Genomic DNA, 23,531 nt, shown 5'->3' with positions numbered 1-23,531 from the left:
TTTGTAAGATCCCATTTTTGAAGACAGCCCTAAGTACCAAAAACATAGACTTCTTTCCTTGAGAGCACAATGGAACCCTTTATTTTTGTTTTGGCTGGAAATGAAAGGGAATGCTTCCAAATGTTTCGAATCCTCAGATGTCTTTAGTTTGGATGGACTAATATGAAAGATGAAGGCTGGCAGGGGTGTGATTGAAGTCTATAAAGTCACGAAAGGTCTGGAAGAATGAATACAGACTTGCTCACCAAATCTCTGAAAGCAAAAGCCCTGGTCAATGCCTTGAAGCTTAAAGGGCTAACTCATTGCACTTAGCTGCAGCTTTACAAACGTTAGTTTAGTGATACAAAGGAAATGCTGTAGAATTCTAAGAGGCTGCTTAACAGATTTGTGGATGTTTACCTCAAGAGATGCTAACAGCTGGACCTGTGATTTGTTTATGTTTCACACTGAATCTGCAATTGAAAGACTTGGATTAGAATAATTCCAAGAGTCTCTGATATTCTGTGGTTCTATATATAATTAGTGAAAATTGTGAGATGCCTCAGGGTATATCTCTTCCTCCTTCCTCTAAGGGGTCGAAATCTTGTAAGAAAAAAAAATTCTTTGTGTCCAATTTGGAAACTACCTGTTGTATCCAAAGCCTTCAGGATCCTCATATTTTCATGAGATGAGTTTATCCTGAAATGAATGTCCTTTAAACTAATTTGTGAAGTCTTTGTTTGTTTGTTTGTTTGTTTGTTTGTTTTGTTTTTGAGGCAGAGTTTCACTCTTGTTGCCCAGGCTGGAGAGCAATGGAGTGACCTCAGCTCACTGCAACCTCCACCTCCCAGGTTCAAGTGATTCTCCTGCCTCAACCTCCCAAGTAGCTGGGATTACAGGCACCCACCACCACGCCCGGCTAATTTTTGTATTTTTAGCAGAGACAGGGTTTCGTCATGTTGGCCAGGCTAGTCTCAAACTCCTGACCTCAGGTGATCTGCACTCCTCAGCCTCCCAAAGTGCTGGGATTACAGGCGTGAGCCACCACCCCTGGCCAATTTATGAAGTCTTAATTGCCCACATTGTCAAGTGAAAAAGCATAAGAGAATGTTCTCAATATCTGCTTCCTATTGCAAGGTGTTCCTGACTTTATCACATCCTTGAGATTTATCAGATGCTCCTGATGAAATCACGTTATTATTGGTAACAAAGATATATACCTTTAAGTTCCCATATATTTGTCTCTTGGCCTACAGTAATTTTATTTCAAAAAACATAGTGTTCAACTGAAAATGGATTGTGTGCTTGTTATAGTAAATGTATATTGATCTGATTAAAAATGCATTAATTTCTTTAAATTTCAATAACAATGGATTCATTTTCCGAAAGAAAGAGCTGGAAATGTGCAGTCACATAACCTGATAACCTCAGATAAGTGGTATTTAATATTTCTCAACAGGAAATTTTCCCCTTATACTTATAAAGCAAAAATCTTCAATATTAAGTAATGTATGTAGTGCATATGAAGCACTTAGAAGAAATCTCTCTAATTTAACTCAAGGTCACATGCACACTGTCAGAGTAAAGAGGGAGTTGCAAAATTATCCAGGGAACTTGAAACAGTCTAGACAGTCAATCCAGATCATTTAAAAAGATATGTTAAAGATGCTCGTAAGAGTAAGAGAGTTATCAGCTAATATGAAGATACAGTTTGGGGACAAATCAAATTTAGTGGTAAGAGCCTTGAGGTCTTTGCTTGAAATCCATTTTATTAGAAACATGTGCACTTAAAATACTTCCATAAACATGAAATTGTTTAATCAATTAATATTTTTTGTTTATCATACACACACATAGCCATAGGAATCTTTAAAAATAACCTAAGTGTGTGAATGCTTATTTAATTTTTTCTATAAAACTCATCACATTATGTAAAATATACCCCAAAAGAAGCGTTTGCCTGGAAAGAGAAAGAAACCAGTATTCTCTCGTCAGATCTTCCATCAACTACATTTAGGCAAGTTCTTTATTCTTCTTCAGTTTTTTCACTTGCAAAATGAAGAAATTAAAGCTAGAGCTACACTTAGAATAGATAACTTCTAAGTATGGTTTAACATAAAGTCTAATAAAATATATCTGCACATGCTTATATAAACACATCACAAATAAGTCTACAACAGTTAACTAATTGTATAACTGGGAGAATAACAAGTATATTAATAAATTATGCTTTTGTTTACTTTTCTCCCAAGGATAATTGCTCAGTAGCTCAGGCTTCCAATTAGCAGGAACTCATTCAATGGTTGTTGAATTGAATTGATTGTGATCCATAGTACATAAAAATGGGTTTGAATTATAGCAAGTATGCTCGAATTTCACAAATCTTGCGTTCCACACTAGGAATCAGCCTCAGAAAGTATTTTCACTATTTTCATGGCTTGGATAAAGGTGGTAGATTTCACTAACAAATAGTTATCTCTCAGAACAGAAATGTGAACAAAATCACAGCTTGTATGTGAACCGATTCTCCTTTCCAATACAGACTGAATGCCAAATGTGTAAATATACATTACCAGTGCTCCGGCTCTCAGATAAGCTGACACACTAATTCTGCCAGAGGAATGCCTTTCTCTCCATTCTCAATACTGTCATCATTTTCATTACTATTATCATCATGGATTAGTCCCAGATGATTTCTTGGCCCTAGAGCTGCACTGTTCAACACGGTAGCCACTAGTTCCTGTGGCTATTTAGCCCTGAAAATGTGGGTGGTTCAAACTGAGATGTGCTTTAAGTGTGAAACACACATGAGATTTTAAGGATGTAGTATAAAAAATATAAAATATCTTATTACTCTTTTTTTATATTGATTACATATTGAAATGATAATCTTTTGGATACATTGGGATAAATAAATGTTATTAAAATCAATTTTGGCTGTTTATTTTTACTTTTTAAAAATGTGGCTTCCAGAAAATGTAAAGTTACATAAGTGGGCCCACATTTGTGGCTCACATTATGTTTCTGTTGAACAGTGCACCTCCCAAGTATCTGCTGAAAACTGATCTATCCCACCTGCGTTTTCTTGGAAACTTTATTTCCATCCATGGTCTACATGTTCATTTTAGTTTTCAGGGCCTTCTCTAACCTGCACCGTTCCTACTCTTGTGTTTTGGGAAGAATTCACCCTTTCCTTTTTTTTTTTTTGAGATGGAGTCTCGCTCTATTACCCAGGCTGGAGTGTAGTGGTATAATCTCGGCTCACTGCAACCCCCACATCCCAAGTTCAAGCGATTCTCCTGCCTCAGCCTCTTGAGTAGCTGGGATTATAGGTGCCTGCCACCACGCCTGGCTAAGTTTTGTATTTTTAGTAGAGACAGGGTTTCACCATGCTGGCTAGGCTGGTCTTGAACTCCTCACCTCAAGTGATCCACTTGCCTTGGCCTCCCAAAGTGCTGGGATTACAGGCGTGAGCCACAGCACCTGGCCCCTTTCCCTTCCCAAGGCACTAAGAAGTTTCATTAATCAAGCATTTATTGATTTTAGAGCTCTGCGTGAGGCCCTGGGGCTGCAGTACTGACCCTCTTTGAACACACAGCTTAATGTGAAGTCTAGTGGAAGCTAGAGACAGGTAAACAGAAAATGACAATACCTACGATGGAGTGGGAACAGGCTGCTGGAGGGCTTACAGATAGGCCTCTAACTCAGGTTCTAGAGTTTAGAAAAGACTTGCCAGAGGAACTGATGGCCAAGCTGAGGCCGGAGGAATGACTGGGAGCTTACTGGGCAAATGTCAGGTAAGATGGGGAAGGAAGGAAGGAAGGACCTTTCAGGCAGACAGAAATGGACCCAAGCCAAGCAAGAAGCGAGAGAACACTTAGGTCACTTAGTGAGAGGAACGGAGTGATACGGGTGGGAAGGAGACAGAATGGATGGAGAGGAGACCAGGAAGCTTGAGCTGTAGGTCAGAACTGGCCAGATCATGAAGGCCATGCCTAAGGAGCTTGGTCATAGATTCCCTCCTGCTTTTTCTCTCTCAGCTATCTGCTGTAGATTGATTCTATCCCTAGACCCAATTCTCACCCTTTTCTGTGACCTTCCTCTTTGCCATGTGGCATTGCAGTTCCTCTTACTAGACAGGCAGAGTCTATTATTCTCCCTTGATCTGGATTTGGGCATGTGACCTGCTTTGGCTGATAAGATGTTTGCAGACCTATTTTAAAAAGTGCTTGTGCATTTTGACTGCGTTTTTGCACTCTGCTGCTGTCATGAGAGGGATATACCTAGGCTAGCCTACTAGTTCCAGAAGAAGAACGAACGACATGTGAGGGGAGCCGAGTCACCCTGGTCAACCTAGCCAAGGCCATGCTAGACCAGCCTATAGCCAGCCAAGCCCCAGACATGTGACACAACTCAGTCATGGTCAGCAGATCCACCTAACAACCTCCAATAGGCAAGCACTAAGCACTTATTTTGCATGTGATTTTTTTGTTATTTAGTGTTATTATGGAAATGTAGAACTTAAACACTACCCAAATAGATTGTATCCTCCTTGAGAGCAGGACCACATCTTTTCTCCTTTTTTTAAACCAGTGTTGAATAATTAGTAATTGATAGATATAGGTTAATAGATACTGTCAGGGATTTTGATACAGGTTGAGCATCCCTAATCTGAAAATTTGAAATCCAAAATTCTCTGAAATTTGAAAATTTATGAATGTCAACATAGTATCACAAGTAGAAAAATCCCACACCTGACCTCAGGTATACAAGCTTTGTTTCATGCAAAAAATTATTAAGAATATTGTATGACATTATCTTCAAGCTACATGTATTAGGTATATATGAAACAAATGAATTTCATCTTTAGACTTGGGTCCCCATCTTCAAAATATGTCATTATGTATATGCAAACATTCCAAAATTTGAAAAAAATTAAAAATCTGAAACTTTTGGTCCCAAGCATGTCATGTAAGGGATGCTCAGCCTGTACTACAAACATAGTCATGAAAAATGGGAACTTTCTTGAACAAATGCTGATGACTTTTCTAAAACTTTTCAGCAATGGGGAGAGAAAGGCCCAGAGGCAGCCCCTGAAAGGGGGAAAGTGAGGAGGCTGGGTGGGTTGCTCTGTGGGCTTTCTGTATGAAAGTGAAGCCTCTCCCTGCCCCACCTCCCTGACTCTGGTGAGCTTTAGGATACCTTGCTGGGTGACACAGTTCTCTTTAAAGAGGAGTTGACAGAGGACAAACACCGAGTATACCTTCTGGAGTCTAAATCTCATTTGACAGTTTTTCTAGAAAGCCTGTCCTTCCTAGTAAAGCTTGCTCTGACAAATGCTAAGTAGACTGCCAGAGAAAATCGCTGAGCTTCGTGGATATTGGTCAGGTGGGTCAGAGTTGATGGCATTGTGTCATAGTCAGTTTCCATCATCAAAGGAGTGAGGAAGGACTGCTCCAAAGATTCATTTTGCTCTGTCTTGCATAGCTATGCTTTAGAATGCTGCTGGAAATCTAAGAAGGGCTGTTAGTCTCTGTTCAGATCTCTTGGAAAACTTTCTGAGATTATGAAGAGGTACTGAACATCTAAGTCCTTTTTTAAGACAATAAGTCAGGGTGATATACAGACACCGAGAAAGGCAACACAAGCAAATGTGAGGAATATCAGTTTCACTTTGTAGTCAGTGCAGTGCTGTGCTCTGAAGAAGGAAGTCATATACCAAAGCCCACATGAGGGAATCCCTGTCCTTATGATGGGAATCTTCCCTGATGAATCAGAGGTGGAAAGTGGCTTTCAAGTCACATTGCCTGGATTTGAGTCCAGCTCGGTTTTTTACCTGCTGCATGATCTCAAGCAGGAAAACTTAGTTGGTGAGCTTAGCTTCCTGTCTTGTAAGATGGAAGTGATAATAGTGCCAACCTCACAGAGTTGTGATGAGGACTACGTGAGACAAAACATGAAAGGTTTTTGATGAAGCACTGAGTGCATAATGAGATCTGGGTAAATGGTGGCTGCTATTATGAGTGATTTCTGTAGTCCGTGTTGATCCTCAAGAGCCAGGTAGTAAGCAATAGTACTCGAGCTTGTCCTATAAGGGAATGGCTGGTTGGATGCTGTATTGACAAAAGATGAATCTTTAGGGGAAATTAAATTTCAGCTTGTTCCACTATCAGGCTTGCACTGGCTGTAGATAATGCCGTAGTGAAACCGAATTGTCCTGAGAGTCCTTTGTGCTCACCTGTCCCTATTCTCTCAAGGCTGAATCACAGTCTACTGAAGAAGAAATTTGTTCAACTGTAGTAGCTGCTTGCCACATTCACTGCTCCAGGATAACCATTCATTCCAATTGGCTGGAGTCTGGGCATGATGGTAAACTTTGGATGATGTAGAGGCTGAGAATTTCAAGGCTAGTGGTCACCAATGACCATTACCATGGTTTTAATAAGTATGTGTCTATATAGTGCATGTATACGTGTGTGTATGAGAAGGGTATCTGGCTTTTGCTCCTCCTTTAATTGTTCAGTCTTTCAGCAAATATTTACTGACTGTGCCCACTGTATGCTAGGCACTATGCTCTAAATGCAAGTAGTGTAGACATGCTCTTACTGTTATTTGCAAGCAGATTCATTTCCTAATCTTTATCTGCAAATTGTATTTCCAGGTACTCTTGGCAAGTGGCTTCTTGGTATATTTGACCAATAGGAGACACTAGAAGGAGATAATACAGCAGGAGGAAGAGGAGGAGCAATCGTATTTCTTACTCTGTCCCCCACCTACCACTTTGGGAAGTGGCTACATTTTCTCTGTGTTCCAGCTCCCATGGTAGCTTCTGCCATGAATCCCACTTCCACAGGCAACCCAGGCCTTCAGATTTGTGTGAGAGTCCTTTCTTTCTTTGTTCCTCCAGCCCTAAAAATGGTAGCTGTTTTTTGCTCTTGCTTAAATCTGGGCTGTTTCACTCTCAGTATCTCCAACACTTTTGTAATTAGTTTCCTAAATTAAATTCCTTCCATTAAACTATCTGCTGTGGTCTCTCTTTACCTGACTAGGCTTTGAGGGGTACGATATGGTTTGGCTCTGCATCCCCACCCAAATCTCATCTAGAATTGTAATCCCCAGGTGTTGAGAGAGGGACCTGGTGGGAGGTAATAGGATCATGGGGGCAGGTTCCCCCATGCTGTTCTCCTGATAGCAAGTGAGTTCTCACAAGATCCGATGGCTTAAAAGTGTGACACTTTCTCTATCTCTCCTGCTGCCATGTAAGATGTGCTTTGCTTCCCCTTCGCCTTCTGCCATGACTATAATATTCCCAAGGCCTCCACAGCCATGCAGAGTCAATTAAACCTCTTTTCTTTGTAAATTATCCAGTCTCAGATAGTTCTTTATAGCAGTGTGAGAACAGACTAATGTGGGTTACAATCTCAATACTTTAAAGTTTTTGAAAATGGGAACAGATATTATTCAAATAGTCTCATAAACATGTAATGACACACTGAAATATGCTATGAAGTACATGCACAATGAGAGCACGGAACTGGGAGGGGGATGTGTTGATCTAGTCTAGGGCCTTGCTATGCCAAATGAGGTCCATCACCTGCAGCATTGCTATCTCTTGGGAGCTTATTGGAAATGAAGATCCTGCCACAGTTACAACTGATTCAGAGTCTGCATTTTAACAAGCTCTGCACCTCAGAAGAGCGATCCCATGAGAGCATCTACTTTCAATCTGATTATTGTGGCTCAGACCTCCCAGCTCCAGTCTACCAGGATTGTGTAGAACCAGTGGGGGCCCTGAATCACAATTCCATTCCAATGAGAAAAGCTTGCAATGTCTGGTTCTTGATCCTGCCTGAACAAACACTGCAGGCCAGACTCTGAAGCAAATGCAAGCCAGAGAGTGGAGATTAGGGTGACAGTTGGAATAATTTCGGAAGAAGAGGCTGAAAACTGCTTCTCTGCTGACTGTTTGAGAATAGCTGGAAGACGAGTTCTAGAAAACTGGGTCTTTAAAATGTATTAAAGTATGTTGTGGGAAAACAAATATCTATTCCCATGTGACCATATCTTGTATCAGTCAATGCAGGACATTTGATCATCATATGCTTTCCACACTGGTAGACTTCAGGTGAGACTCACATACATTGTTTTTTAAACCATAATAGAAGAAGCTGTCAGAGAGACAGAAATTGTGCATTTGAAGGTAAGAAAAGGGAACTGTTATAAACAGGGTTTTAATGATGATCTCCTTAAACTTTTAATAGTTTCTCTATGTTTAGGTCACCTAAACATATAGGTCTGGTGACCTAAACATTGATTTTCAATGTGTTATTCCATTCTCCATGATCATCACCCAGTAGTGAGTGTGGCAGAAGAAGAATAGACTCTAGAAGTAAAAGACCATGTTAAGTCCCCTTGTTATACATACCATGTAGAGTGGTGTAACATGGAATATATTTGATAATTGTCCCCAGTTCCTGTCAAAGGGCTCTTAAAACCATTGAAATTTCCTGAGTGATAGAAGTGTTTCCACATCCTTCCCCATACTTTGCCCTATACATCTCTTTATCTAGCTGTTCATCTATATCCTTTAAAATACCCTTTATCATAAGCCAGTAAATGCAAGTAAGTGTTTCCTTGAGTTCTGTGAGTCATCCTAGCAAATTAATAGAATCCAAGGAGGGATTAGTGGGAACCCTGATTTATAGCCAGTCAGTCACAAGTATAGCGGACAACCTTCTACTTGCAATTCACATCTGCAATGGGAAGCAGTCTTGTGGAACTGAGCCCTCACCCTGTGGAATCTGACACTATCTTCTGGTAGATAGTGTCAGAATGGAATTTAATTAGAGGACATGCAGTTGCTGTCTGCTGGAGAATTGCTTAGTGTATAGGGAACCACCACTCCCGCCACTTCTGGCAATAGAAGTGTTCTTCATTGAGTGTGAGTAGAGAGAAAAAAAAACTAGTTTTCTTTACAGCTCACCTATGCCACTTTGTGAGCTGTGCTAACTTGGGCAAATGCCTTAACATTCCTGATGCTCATTTTTTTTTTTTCATGTGCCAATTGGAACTGAAAACACCTTAACTCATTGGTTTGTGGTGTAGTTCAAATGGTATAAGAATATGCTCTATAAAGGAACTAACTGGTATTGAAACACTACATTTAAGGCAAAGTAAAGTGGCAGAGCTCTAAGAGGAAATTGAAAGGTACCAAAAATGTGACTAAAGTGAGGTGGTCTGCAGCTTCTGTGCTTGGGTCAAAAAAGGACTGCACAGGGTCCCCTTGTAAAAAAGGTGTTTTTTTTTTTTTTTTTTAAATGCAAGCTTGTACTTTTAAATCATTCCCTGCCTCTTGTGTCTGTTTAAAATTTGTGACTGTTAATACTGACCTCTTTCTTACTTGTGGCTATGAATGTTGAGATTTATGCAACAAATATTTGCTGAGCACTGACTTTCTAGCAGGCACCATTCTAGGTGTGTGGGATACTCAGTGACTAGATCAGACCCCTGTTGCCATGGAGTTTATATTTTGATGAGGACAACTTGCCATAGCAGGGACCATGAGGGTCCTATCAAATCTGAGCCTATCAAATACCCATCGGCTTTAGTCCAAGGACCTGGAACCTAACCAGTCCTAGCTGGGATGAGTATAAAACCCCCTGTTTCAGTTGCTTGCCAGTCATAATTGCTGTCCAACTCTAATCTTATGGTGAGTAAAAGTATTCTTTATTCACCCTATTTCTGGGTGTCCTCCTCATACTACCCTCCTCAATGACTGAATCTTCTCTCTTGATTGGGTCAAATCTACTGCCGACATCCTCAGATGAGGAGACTTTCTGCTTGCATGGTACAGTACTTCTTTATTCATTCACTTTCCCTTCAGCTAATACTTATTGAGACCACAATGCTCACCACTGTCAGGAACTGAGGATAGAGCTCTGAGCAAGACAGAACAATGCTATCTTCATAGAGCCTCCTTTCAGGCAGAGAAGGCAGTGGACATAATTGAATGCTCAGTTACAGTTGTGAAGAAGACAACAGAGGAAAAGTGTGGTGTACTATCAGGATCTCTGATAACAGGCACTGGACTAGCCTGATTAGCTCACTCCTTGAAGTGACATTTGAACTGAGTTCTGGAGCATAGGGGGTGTTAACCAGGTAAGGGAAAAAAGTAGAACCTTCAATGCAAAGGAACAGTGTGTGTAAAGCCTCTGAGGTGAAAAAGAAACTGATTTATTTGAGGAACTGAAGAAGGTTGTGTGACTAGATCATCGTGAATAAGTGGAACTGGGGAACAGGAGAAGTACTTGGCCTTGCAGGCCATGTGAAGAATTTAAGTGTGTATGCTAAAAGTAATGGAAAACTCTTGAAGTGTTTTATGAGGAGATGTTTTATGATTTCATCTATGTTTTTAAGTAAATGTTTTGGCTGCCATGTAGACAGTGGATTTGGAGGTATGGTAAGAATGGATGTGGGGAGACCAATTGGGAAACTATTTCTGCTGTCCAGGCAAGAGATGAAGTCAGCTTGGATTAGAGCAGTAGCTTTGGAGATGGATAAAAATAAGTAGAGTTAATAGGCATTAGGGAGTGAAAATTGGCAGGAGGTGGTGCCTGAGTAGTTATTAGTGCTAAGGAAATGGGAAGGCCGAGGATGGCACCCAGGACTCTGGCTTAAGCTTCTGGGTGAATGGTGGTATTGCTCACTGTGATGAGACATACTGGAAGAGGACCGGGTTTTTTGAGCAAAATTATTTTTTAACACATTGGATTTGCATTGACTTTAAAACATCCAAGAGGAGATACTGAATAGGTAGCTGGATATACAAGTCTGGAGGTAGCAGTACAGTTTGGGTTGCAAATTGCTGCCAGTAACTGTCTGAATCATGGTTGAGTAAACATTTCAGGTATTGGAACCAATACTTCAGATCTTGATTGTTGGCAAAAGGGCCCTCTCAGCCCTCTCTGTGAAATAAATCTTCCAATTAATATTATTTCCAATGCCTCTTGAGAGATTATTAGACTTTTATGATGTAGGACACCAAGTTGGTCTGCATTGCCAACAACCTGATACCCTGTTATGACGATAGTGAAATATCATCTATTGCAGATAATAGTGAATGACCTTGCAACATACATTTACCTTTCCTCCTTAGCAACATAACCTGGGCTGCTATTCCCAGCCTCTTTTGGAGTGATGTGTGGCCCTGTGACTAAAGTGCTTGCCAGTGAGATATGAAGAGTAAGTAGTGCTGTGTGGGCAGAGTTATTAACAGATAGCAGACAGGGGTGGGAAGAAGTTTATGTCTTTCTTCTTATCGCTTGGAATCCAGATGTAATAGATGGAAAACTACCATCTTGGACTATGAAAGTTGTGTGTGGCAGAATAGAAAGAAAAAGCCTGGGTCCTTGATGACTTTGTGGAGCCCCAATATTAGCCTTAGGTTGACTAAAGTATGTCTTCCTTTACCTGTAAATGTTTTGGGAATCAATGGGCACTAAAGTCATAGTTGGATCTCTATTATTCGTGTTTGAATTCAATTCTTCTACTCTGTTTGGCAATTTCCTGGGCACTTTGCTATAACGCAAGTTATCAAGGCATGAAATTTGGTGTAAAGAGAATAGGTTTGCTTCTCACCCAAGAAAGTTTATTACTGGAGTGCTAGTGGGATCTTGTTTAATATTGTTTATTTCTTGCCGAAGGCATGATCAAAAGCAGTATAAAGCAGGGATCAGCATGGCCAGCAACTGAAATTAAATGGTAAACAGGAACTCCAACAGAGGAAAACAAAATGAATTAGTTAATAATTAAAAAAAAAAAAACTTTCAGCTTGCATCAGTGAGCTTTGGCTGCATTGAAAATCACCCCAAAACACAGTGGCTACTATGAACTGAATGTTTGCATTCCCCCCAAAATTCATGTTAAAGTCCTAGTCCCTAAAGTGATAGTATTTGAGGGAAGGGTCTTTGGGAGGTAAGTTGGTTTAGATTAGGTCATGAAGGTGGAGCTCCATGGCCTCCTTATAAGGGCACGAGTCACTAGTGCCCTTATAAGGAGAGGAAGAGAAACTAGAACTCTCTGTATGCCATGAAAAGACACAAAAAGAAGGCAGCCATCTGTAAACCAGAAAGGGAGCCCTCATGACACATAAAATCTGCTGGTACTTTGATCTTGGACTTCCCAGCCTCTAGAACTGTGACAAGTGAATATTTGTCATTTAAGCCACTCGGCCTATGGTTGTTTATTTTTTTTCTGTTTTAGCAGGCTGAACTAAGACAGTGACTTAAAACAATAACTATTTAAGTGATGCCTTCATAAATTGGTAACTTGGGCTGGGCTCAGCTGGAGCGCTCTGATGGTCTGAGCCAGACGTGGCTGCTCTTGGCTGGAGCTCATTTATGTATCCGCAACTGAGTGCCAGGCTTTGATTGGGGTGCTCTGGTTTTCCTCTACGCAGCCTCTTGTTCTCCAGGACTTGTTTACGTGGTGATAGTGGTAAGGGTCTCAGAAGAGTGAGGGGAAGTGTACAAGACTTCTTAAGGCCCAGGCTTGTAACTAGTACAAGGTTATTTCTGTACCCATCTTTTAGGCAAAGCAAGTTACAAGACCAGCCCAGATGGAAGGAGTGAAAAAATAAATTGTATTTCTTGATGAATTTCCAGAGTGTGTGGGAAAATGATTGGTTGTTTTTGCAATTCATTACACAAACACCTAAATATCTAATTTAAAGAAGAAATGATAAGAGAATCAAGGCTCTAGCAGGAGTAATAGATCTGATACCCTGTGTAGGAAATGTAACTCAGAGCTTACATGTGTGACTGTGCAACCAGGCAGACCTGGATTCAATTCCTGACTGTGTTGTTGACTGACTGGGTTCTTTATTTATGATAACTACCTGCTGGGCTTGTGAGAATTATATATAAGTAAAACTCTTAGCACAGTGCCCAGCAGGCACTAAGTGATAACAAAAAAACAGTTGTTGTAGTTGTGGTTATAATAGGATACTGCTGTGGCATAGCCTGAATTGGAGACAGGATTTACCAGGACCATAGATGAGCCAGAGAGTGGTTGGCTCAGCTTGGCACAGAGAAGAAAGGTTTATCACAAGGTTATATATTGGACTAGGGCAAGGCAGAATCCAGGGTCAGACGAACTATGGACTCTCTTAGCTGTAGTCATGCAGGTTAGCACAAATCTAACAACAACAGTAATAATTTACATTTATTGAGCACTTACAATGTGCTAGATGCTATTCTAAATTCTTTACAATATTAACTCAATCTTCATAAGATCTCATCTGGGTAGTATTGTTATTCCCATTTCATACATGGGGAAATTGAGGCACACAGAGATTTTTAGCCTCTTGCCCAAGGCCCCACAGTTCATGAGTGGTGGAGCCAAAATATCAGACAGGCCTGACTCAACCCTCACTCCAAGCTCCTAGTACACTTTCTATTCTGTGGGAAGATCCAAAGGCAGGAGACAAAGTCAGGCAAGCGTGGCATAAAAATTTCCAGAGAGTCAGGGAAGATCCAAGCAGGCACTTGTGGCATCCAGAGAAACATAGCTGAGGAACTAGGGATGGGAGGTTGGGGGGATACGGAGAAGGGGGAGAGGATTGTCCTAATAACTGAGACTTTCTAAATAGCTTAGTACTCTCACTTACACTATTTCGAGCATTAAAATTTCTAGTCCTTAAAATGAAGCAGATGAGAATTACTTTCCCTTTGCAACTAAGCTGTCAGAAACAATAGTCTCCACTCGCTGTCTTCACTTTGTCTTCTAGTCTTTCAGCCTAAGGCAGCCTGACTCTCAGCTTTTCCCTTGGTCAAAGTTGCCAGTGACCTTGCTGGACATATCCAGTGGAGTCTATTCAGTCCCCAATGCTTGGCATTGAAGAGCTGTGCACTTTTGGTTTGTTGAGCTGCTTCTTCCCTGCCCAGATAATCTTGGCCTGAAGGAGGAGACTCTCACCCTTTATCAAACATGCCCTCAAATAATCTACTCATTCTTGGGGCCAAATCACATTCCTCCCCTCATCTTTACAGTAGCACGTTCCTATGGCCAATATCAGGCCTCTCCACTGTTTCAATTCTTTTTCCCTGTTCCTTTGAATAATAAGGACATAAGTGCTTTTATATGTAGTCTCTGACTTGTAGTCTAGAATATGGAAATCTAAAATGGGGGTGTTAACTATCATCTATTGAGCCCACATTGTGGTACTTTATACAGAGTAATCAATTTTCACCATGAAAAATCCGTGAGGTATGATGCATACTATTTTTATTATGCAGATAAGGAAACTGAAGCTCAGAGAGAAAATTAACATTTATCCTGCAGGAAAGGAGCCTGGATTCAAATACAGGTCTTTGGATACGCTGGTCATTTTGACACCAGAGCCTATGTTTTCCTACTCCCTCATGCTGCCTCTCATAATTTACAAATTGTATAGCATAGGATCAATAGCTTTGTCTGCAATAACATGAGTCTGATTTGCATTTGTGTATTTGTTTGTTTATTATTTATTTACTATTATTGCCTTTGGAATGCAGCAGAATCTGGCTGACTGATTAAGGAAAATTTCAGACTTGTTTCCCAATTGCCCAGGATGTGAACAGCCAAAGAGCTGAATTCTATTTGGATGCCTGAGTGCCTCTTTCTCTACAATTTGTAGCCGGAATCTATCCTTAATTAGAACATCCCTGGGATTTTATGAGGAGGGAAAAATGCACTGATGAGATTACAGATCAATAGCTCTTCCACAAGACACATAGATATAGAGCAAGCAATAGTTCAGAGATTAGAAATTGCAATCCAGGTATGAATGCACCTTGGAAACACACATATTTTATCCCACCCCCCTTTGGGATCATTGAGTGTCACTGAAGCCAATAAGTTAAAACTTAATATGTGAAGCTTAATGGGCAAAACAGCAGATTAACGGAGGAAAACGCGAGGAATTTCTTGACCTGGTAATTTGGAAGGAGAGTAGGTGAAGTGTGTAAATTACAGAAAATTCAAAGGTGAGTCATTTTGGAAATGTATAGTAGGCATATATCACACTAACTGCAGCTCAGAATTGTGAGCCTCACCTCTGAAATCCATTAAAACAGGGCTTCCTAACATTTTTACCACTTTAATACTTGCATCGTTGTTTGCTTGATTTTGTCATATGTGGTCTATGTTTATTTAAAACTTCAAATGAATTATAATGATTCTTTCTCTGAAGTTTTAATGATGCTCCCTTGAGGTAATTAGAGGCACTTTGTGGTGGGAAGCGTCCCAGGGCTGGGAATTATGGCATTATGGAAATGAAACCCATGTGCTACCTCGTTCCATTTGTAATTCAGAAGGAACAGTTGGACGTAGTGTTTAAGAGCTGAGGCAATAAAGAAAGGAAACTCAGTGTTCCGATGGACTGGTTGGAAAAGACATGAAAGGAGTAGGCTTTGACTTTCTTGCCCAAGTCTAAGTAGGAATTAGTGTTGTCGTTGCAAGAAAGGAAATGACTATGGCATCCTATTCTATCAGGAATTTAATCCCTGCCCAAGTTTTGGGACATTATGTCTAGGAGTTCATTCATTCAATAAATATTAATATTTATTAAGGGTCTATTACGTACCAGGCTCTGTGTTTCACAGTGGGCATTCAGTGATGCATCAAGCAGAATTTTTGTCCTCAAGAAACTGACATTCTTGTAAGATAGACTGACAACCAACAAGTAAATATGGTACTATGTCAGAAGGTGCTGAGTGATATATTTTTTTTTAAAAAAGAGGTAGGGGGTGATAGATTTTGATGGAAGGAATGCTTTTGTATACAGAGTGATTTGGAAAGGACACTCTCAGATCATACCGCTTGAACAAAGGACCAGTTTGTACCAAAATTCAATAGAGCAAAAAATAGCAAGTACAATGTACTATAAGCCTAGGGCATAGGGTGACTAAGAGAGACAGTTCACCAGAATTTCTTTGGAATTTTGTAATTCCTTTGGCTTTACCATTAAACTAATATTTAGAAAAAGACCTTGAACTCTCATAGGGTCTCATTGCCAGAAAGTTATCATTCCCTTGGCTTGAAAGTATGTAGAGTTCTAGTTTTGCTAGTAATATAAATCTGCAATAGTAAGGACCACTGAACAAGCCCAGTTTGGACACTGATTCAGTTTATTATTGTACCTTGTCCCCAGTGATGACAGGAACAAGCAAGGCAATTATCCAACTCCAGGGAAAACCAAATCGAGATGCTTGGACCACACAATGCACAGTAGCCATTCTTTTTGACAGGTTGTCATGGTGTGTTAAATAAAATTTGTCATCTAACATCCGAGGGTGAGAAATAACATGGGACAGAAACTTCAGCAAGAACAGGTTAGGCTATTTTGGGGGAAGTTTTACCTTTGGGACAAAATTACTTATATACGTAACGCCATTTTCTTTCTTTCTTTCTTTCTTTTTTTTTTTTTTGAGATGGAGTCTCGCTCTGTTGCCCAGGCTGTCTTCTTATACCCACATCTTCTTTAGTATATTTCAGAATTTTGCCTTGATTAGGAATTATTTGTCTGCAAGAAAGAGAACCCATTCTTAAGAAAAACTGGAGAAATTTATTAGGAAGATATAAGGCAATAGCATGAAACCCCAGGGAAGAAAGTCAGTTGGGGCTCATAGGATGCTGGAGCTTTAACTAGAAAGTCATGAAGAAGGGAGTTATTTTCTCCAGATCTCTGGAATCTTGTGGTCTCCTGTTTCTGCCTCTCTCTGCTTATCCTCTTCATTTGTGTGACTCTGGAGAGTGGTTTTCTATATTTTTCTGAGCACAGGGTTACTCCCGCTTCTGTCTTTACGTTACTTCCTTGTTCATTCTTAAAAAGAGGCTCACTAGAACTAGTCCTGCTCAATGAATAAATATGTGTGAAAAGCAGGTTATAAATAAATATACATAGTATAATCCTCCTCTATAAACAATTTTAATATGTGTACGTATGCTTAGGAAAAAAATCTAGAGCAAAATGCACTAAAGTGTTTTTAATAGTTATCTCTAAGTGATGGGATTATGGGTGATTTAAATGCTTTTATTTGAGTATATGTGTACTTTTCCATCATTAGCATATACTATATTTGTAATTGTGAAAAAATTATTGAAGAAAAAGTAAAGGTAAAATACATATGGTAAATCCCAGTAGTCTAGGACTAAACCCAAGAATGGAGCAGGTATGTGCCAGGTCTTGGGTATAGGGAGGGAGGGCTTAAATCACTAGGGAATACGGCAGGAGAGACTTCACACACACACCCAGAGTGGCTGGCTCTTTATTTCTAAATGTATTTGTTTTCAAGAAAACCCTCTCAGATAGCTGTCAGTACCATCACAGGAATGGAATTTGTCAACAGTGATTACTGATGCTCATTAGATCTCTAGATTTTCTCTCCAGTTCCTTCTTGCCTTACTTGTGCAACTATCAACTGTGTTATGTGAGATTCAATTGGTCCTACAGAATCCCACATATAAAGTTGAGGCCCTGAGTTCAATCTATTCCCTGACTTGCCCCACTCTGGGAGACATCAGAGTGAATTTTGTAGGTTCCTTTCTTTCCACAAGACACCACCTAAACAAACTCCTTAGAGCCTTTCTTTGGCTCTTGGCACTCACTGGGTCAAGCCCATGCCACCTAGCATAGGAGAGAAAGCCCTCTGTGCCCTGGCTCTACTTACTTGCTGGCTCATCCCTGCCCCTCTCCCCTTCCAATTTGCACTACAGTAACAAGGAATTGTTTGCAGTTCTGTAACACACCATGGCATCTCACACTCCCTTGCATTTGTACATGCTGCTCCTTCCTTCTGCGATGCTGTTCTCCCTTGTCTGCTTGGATCCCTTCCCTTCCTTTCTTCTGCTCAGATGTCACATCTTTTGGGCAGATTTCTTTGAAAGCTCAAATAGAAACTTTATTCTGTTTGTACCATTGTACCTTGAAGCACCCCAGCTTTGCTTCTACAAAGTTGCACCATAATTTGCTTGCATGCCTATCTCTCCTCCTAGAGGAGAGGCAGGAACTAGTTCCTTGAGGGCAAGAACTGTTTCCTTTGCTTCCGTCTCAGTTATTTCTACCTCCTAGGTGCTCAAAAAATGTTTATTAAATGAATAAGTGAATAATTTCAACTTGGACTCCTGCAAATGTTGCCTATCAGAAGGTTCAGTGGATTAGAGTAAAAGGAAAAAGGAGAGGATATACTATAAAAGAGGCTTTACAGACATTATTTCCTTTAATCCCTCAACAGCCCCATGAGATTTTTATCATTCATCCCACTTTACAAATGAGGAACTGTATCTCAGAGAGGTCAAAAAACTTGCCCCAAAACATGCTTCTAGAAAGTGACAACTAGGATTTAAACCTGTCTCTAATGTCAGTGTTCTTTTAACTACAGAATCTGTGTGAATCTAAAACCTTCATCTGCTGCTTATAAGCCATGGGACCAAAAGCAGTTCATTTAACTACTTAAAGTCAGATTTTCCCTTCTGTAAAGCAAATTAAACTCTGAGAAAGTAGTATAAAGGCTTTGCAGGTAAGTCTAATGTGTAACCAGGGAGTGAGTACTAAGAAAGTAGTACCTGCAAAGCCTTTATAAACTACTTGCGTGTTGTTTTCACAGCCAAAGATTCTGATATTGGTGTGGGGTGGTACCCGGACATCAGGATTTTTTCAAATATCCCCAGAAGATTCTAACATACAGCCAGAATTAAGAAGCAGTGTTCCAGCTCAGTACTTCTTAAATTTTAATGTGCCTGTAACTCACCTGAGGATCTTCTAAAATGAAAATTCCAACTCAGTAGTTTCAAGGTGGGGCTCTAGATTCCGCATTTCTAACTGGCTTCAGGTGTGGCTCTTGCTGCTGGTTTTCACACTACACTTCAAGTAGCAAGATCTAGAGTAGAAAGCATGCACCCTAAATGACCAATCTAAATTACCAAAACAAAGATAGTGCTGGCTGACATCTCCTCTCTTTAGACAAATGCACTTGCTCTTGCCTATTCAATTCAGTTTCTGTGGATCTATAGTCTTCAGCCCTCAGTGGCCCCGACAAGGTCTGGCAATCGGCTCTGGCTCATCTCTTGATAGGTTTCCACAGGTGAGGAAGCCAGGTAGGAGAATACCTAGCTTGGGGCACAATTGAAAGAGGACCTTGTGCAGACAATCAGGGCAGCAAGTAGTACCAACAAAAGCAATTGGGAATCCAGCATGAACCACAGTGGAGGGTGTGGCTAGCCTGGTCTTTGTTTAGTGCCAAATTGTCTGGTTGGTTAGGATCTAAAGATAGTACAGTAAGGGTGCGTTAATTGGGCAAGGCGATTGAAAGCAGGGGATGAGAGACTGTTAAAGTTTAGCCAAGGGCTTAAAAGGGCCAAGATGGCTTCCCATGAGGCCAACCTGTCAACAATCATTAATTAATCAATATGCAGCTTTTCCCTGTCTGTTTACTACCTCCCAATCCTAAACCGGGTGGGTGTCATGTGGCAGGGAGTGCGGGGGATGAATGACTTGTGTAAATGCCTGTGAGTCAGAGAAGAAAGCTGGCTTGCAGAAGCCCTGCTGTTTTCCTAGAGCCAGACACTGAGTCCCTAGTCACCCAACAAAACCACTTCACCCCAAAGACCCATGAGTGATTTATAGGTGGACAATTGTTATGCCTTGGTCAAGCAGTCCACTAAAACTCCATGTGCACGCTGCTGGACAGACGAAGATGCAGTTTAGAATGTCCAGTGTTCATATTACCAATGAGAGGGACACTTGTTCTTTATAGGCAGTAAGAAAGGAGCAAATTTAGGTAAATTAGGCATGCAGGAGAATTTCCTCCCCCAGATTTGAGGAGCCTCCGATCATTTCACTTAGGAAAGAACTTCAAAACCTTATTCTCTGCAAATTTCAAAGTTTTCTTTTAGGCTTCTATTCTGCTTGGCCTGGAGGTAGGGCAGGACTCAGATGGCCTCTCAGTATGGCCTTCCAGCCCCAAGTTTCATTCTGTTTACGGATTGGAAAACCCAACACCTTCACTGCTCAAATATCCTAGACACGCAATGTTTTGTCACAGATTTGGTAGCAGGAATACCCTAGTTCTTTGTTTAGCCACTTGAAAAGGAGGATTAAAGAAAAAAAAAAAAAATCAGAGACTAGCCACAAATAGATGGCATGGAGATTGTTTTGTAAAGCGGTGCCTCTAAATTGTGCCTGTATTCCTTATGAAAACTAAAGGCAAAGCCAAGTTTGCTTTGTGCAAATTCAGCAGCACTAGGACCCCTTGGCAGAATGCCACCTCGCCCTTGCTTGGGCGGTGTTTGTGCACAGTCTTCCTTGCTTTCTTCCAAGGAACAAACAGGGTGGAAATTCCTGATCTAGCTCTGTGTCACCAGTAATCCGACCTGCAGGCTTGTACCTGAATACTGAAACCTTGGGGTTCACTGCTCAAATATAATACTTGGTAAAAGAAGAAAAGGGGTAAAGAGACTCTTCTTAACCTTTGCAAATGTCATGCACTATTTATATAACATTTACCACTTTTATTTTCCACAGCCTGGGATTTTGTGAGGAGAAAGGGGCAGGTACCTTAAGCTAAAACTGCATTTCTACAAGTTTAAATTACAGTTTTTCCTCTCTGAGTGCTAAGCTCATTGTATGAACATCATTCTTCAGGGGCTGATTTTGCCTTATAAACAACTTGAATCCTACTTCTTAGATAATTCATGGAACTAGTTTTCTTTTTTTTTTTTTTTTTTTGTTTGAGACGGAGTCTCGCTCTGTCGCCCAGGCTAGAGTGCAGTGGCCCAATCTCAGCTCACTGCAAGCTCCGCTTCCCAGGTTTACGCCATTCTCCTGCCTCAGCCTCCCGAGTAGCTGGGACTACAGACGCCCGCCACCTCGCCCGGCTAGTTTTTTGTATTTTTTAGTAGAGACGGGGTTTCACCGTGTTAGCCAGGATGGTCTCGATCTCCTGACCTCATGATCCACCCATCTCGGCTTCCCAAAGTGCTGGGATTACAGGCTTGAGCCACCGGGAACTAGTTTTCTAATAGCTTCATAAGAGAATGTTTTTTCCCAAAATTAAATAAATAAGCTGCCCTGAAAGACAAGTTGCTATCTGTTGGATGGAAGCTTTGAAATTCTTTCAGTCTGGGTCATAGTAAATGCTACAAGTTTTCATTTTCTAATCCAATCTTATTACAAATGCTTTTACAAAGACTGGGCTCAAGGTTTCATTGTCTTGGTTGTGTAACTACTCAAGGCCTAAACCTGACTGAATAAGTTGCCATGTGAAGTCTGGTAAGTATTTTATAAATTCTAGAAAGGAAAAAGTCATAACGTCTCATTTTGACAACCTTCCTAAATGCAGGTAGATAAGAAAAATGAACACAAGTCAATGCCACCCAGAGATCAAGAGAACATGAACCTTCAGGAAATGTGATAGACAAGCATATAAATGCTGTGGCCTCATTGAAGGCACTTGTTTCAACAATAATACAGGCTTTATATATTTGATCCTTTAATAAAAATAACATTTTTAGATCTCAAGGTTCTAAACAACTGAAGGGGGGGAGTGTTTTAGAACAAATATACTACACCTTGTTGTAAAATGGCGGGCATGACTACAGCCAGAGTTTGTCAACATGGCAGTGATCAGGCCACCTTTGACCTGAAAGTGATATTTTGTTTGGCTCTCACTGTGTTTAAAAAGGAATTAGTTGCCACATTTTAAAATGAGAATGTTTCAAATAAAAATACAGATTTCTGGACTCTCTTGAAAAATAGGTTCTAGAAAGAACTAGTGCACATCCCCGCTTGTTCTTGATTGGCTGGAACTAGTAGAGTTGATCCTCAGGTGGAACATGTACTCTCTAGATTACCACAGGTTTGCTGAGGACCACTTTGTTCATATATGTTGTCTCCTTGGTGCCTGCAGGCCTTTGACAAAAAGCCAAAGGCTGAATGCTTCACTCCAGCACAGGGGTGGCAGGCTGCCCCCGCAGTCTCCCAGGTGCTACCTGTGGCAGCTGTTCATCTCTTTCTTCTGCTCTCTGGTGGAGACATTCTTTTTCTTCTTGTGGAGGCATTGTAGCATAGATGAAGGATCCCTGAATTGAGGGTCAGGGACTAGTCCTGAGTGATAACTCCTTTTATCTAATTGAGTGAATTCAGAAAAGCCACTTAATCTTTTGGAGTCTCAGTTTCTTCATCTGTAAAATGAGGGGTTTGTTTATTCAATTGACTCATTCAACTAACATTTAAAACAGAAGATGCACCAAAGGACTCAATTATAAAGGACATAAACCGATGATGTGTAGACACATTCTATGCCGATATCTAAATCTCTTTTAAAAAGAGTGAATTTGAATGCCTTTAGGCAGTTTCCCACAGCCCCTGTCTCCCCAGGCCGAGTCATCAAGATCTTCATTACCTGTCTGACCTGTCCATCATTTGAGTTCATAAATGACCCCTGACCTCTATAGCCCTTTCTCCCATCTGACATCCTGTGGTTTTCCTCTGTCTTCCAACACTCGCCTCTTTTTCTACCTTGCCTCTTTATTTTGTTCTCTTCCCATCTCCATCTCTCCCAGCCTAAGGCTTGCCAGGGGCTTAGCTTTTAAAGTCTGCCATTGAGTTTCTGGTGAGAGAATTCTTTTGGCTTCAGCCCTTTGTTGCTTTTTATCCTCACCTTGACAATAAGGACACAATTCCCAGTTTTACTCTGTAGCTTGGTTTACTGTTAGCAGCAGTTTCCCTCCCTTCTTTGCAGCAGCTGTTCTCATTCTTCTCACTAGTTTTTAAAAGACTTGAATTTCGAAATACGGTCGCTGTGCGCCTCTTCAGAGATTCATCCATAACTGTCAGAGCCTTTTCATTCCCTGTCTTTTGTATAGGTTTCTTTTATGAGCAGGGTGATTTGCATTTGTCTTTAATTGTTAATTTGTCTTTGCATTTACTGTGGGTGTAACATGCAGCTGAATTTGCATTTTCTTTTCACTTCCACTCTCATGGACTGGGGCTGTCTGAGGTGCAAACCATGGAGAGATTCAGGAGTGTTTGCTGAGTGGTAAACTTGGCTCTTCTGGCTTTATTTTATTTCCCCCTCCCCTTATTCTGAGTTGTTTTTATTACATTTAGACACTCTAAACTGTAATCAAATGTAGCCTATGTTTTCCAATCCATTGGTTTCTTAATCCCATTCAATGAATATTGGGCCTTTAAACAACAGTGGTATTCACTTAATCAGGAGAAATCCTCTGTAAAAGGATATTAGATTCTTGGATATAAAAACCATAGAATTTATTCTGTGCCTACCACTAACCAGTTGGGTGCATATCATCATGTAACTCTCTGGTCCTCAGTGTTTTTAACTGTAAAAGGGGACTAATAATAACTTTTTAAAAAATGGCTATTTCACCATTTTTTCTGAGGTGCCGATGGGTGGTTGTGGAACCCTTTGAGGAGTATGGTATTCTGGCCCAGTGTAAAACACAGTGCCCTGAGGACCCCATGCCATCCTGCCCCGGAGCACTCTGTTCAGCTG

At 40.7% G+C, this 23,531-nt stretch overlaps 1 pseudogene; it reads right to left on the bottom strand.

Moving 5' to 3' along the window:
- LOC112636486 overlaps window positions 1-22,843 on the bottom strand; it is a 146,972-nt pseudogene extending 124,129 nt beyond the window's left edge.
- Between the last annotated feature and the right edge of the window lie 688 nt (window positions 22,844-23,531).

Source organism: Theropithecus gelada, chromosome 12 (genome assembly GCF_003255815.1).
Source record: "Theropithecus gelada isolate Dixy chromosome 12, Tgel_1.0, whole genome shotgun sequence".
NCBI lineage: Eukaryota > Metazoa > Chordata > Mammalia > Primates > Cercopithecidae > Theropithecus > Theropithecus gelada.
This window is presented reverse-complemented; position numbering and strand designations above follow the sequence as displayed.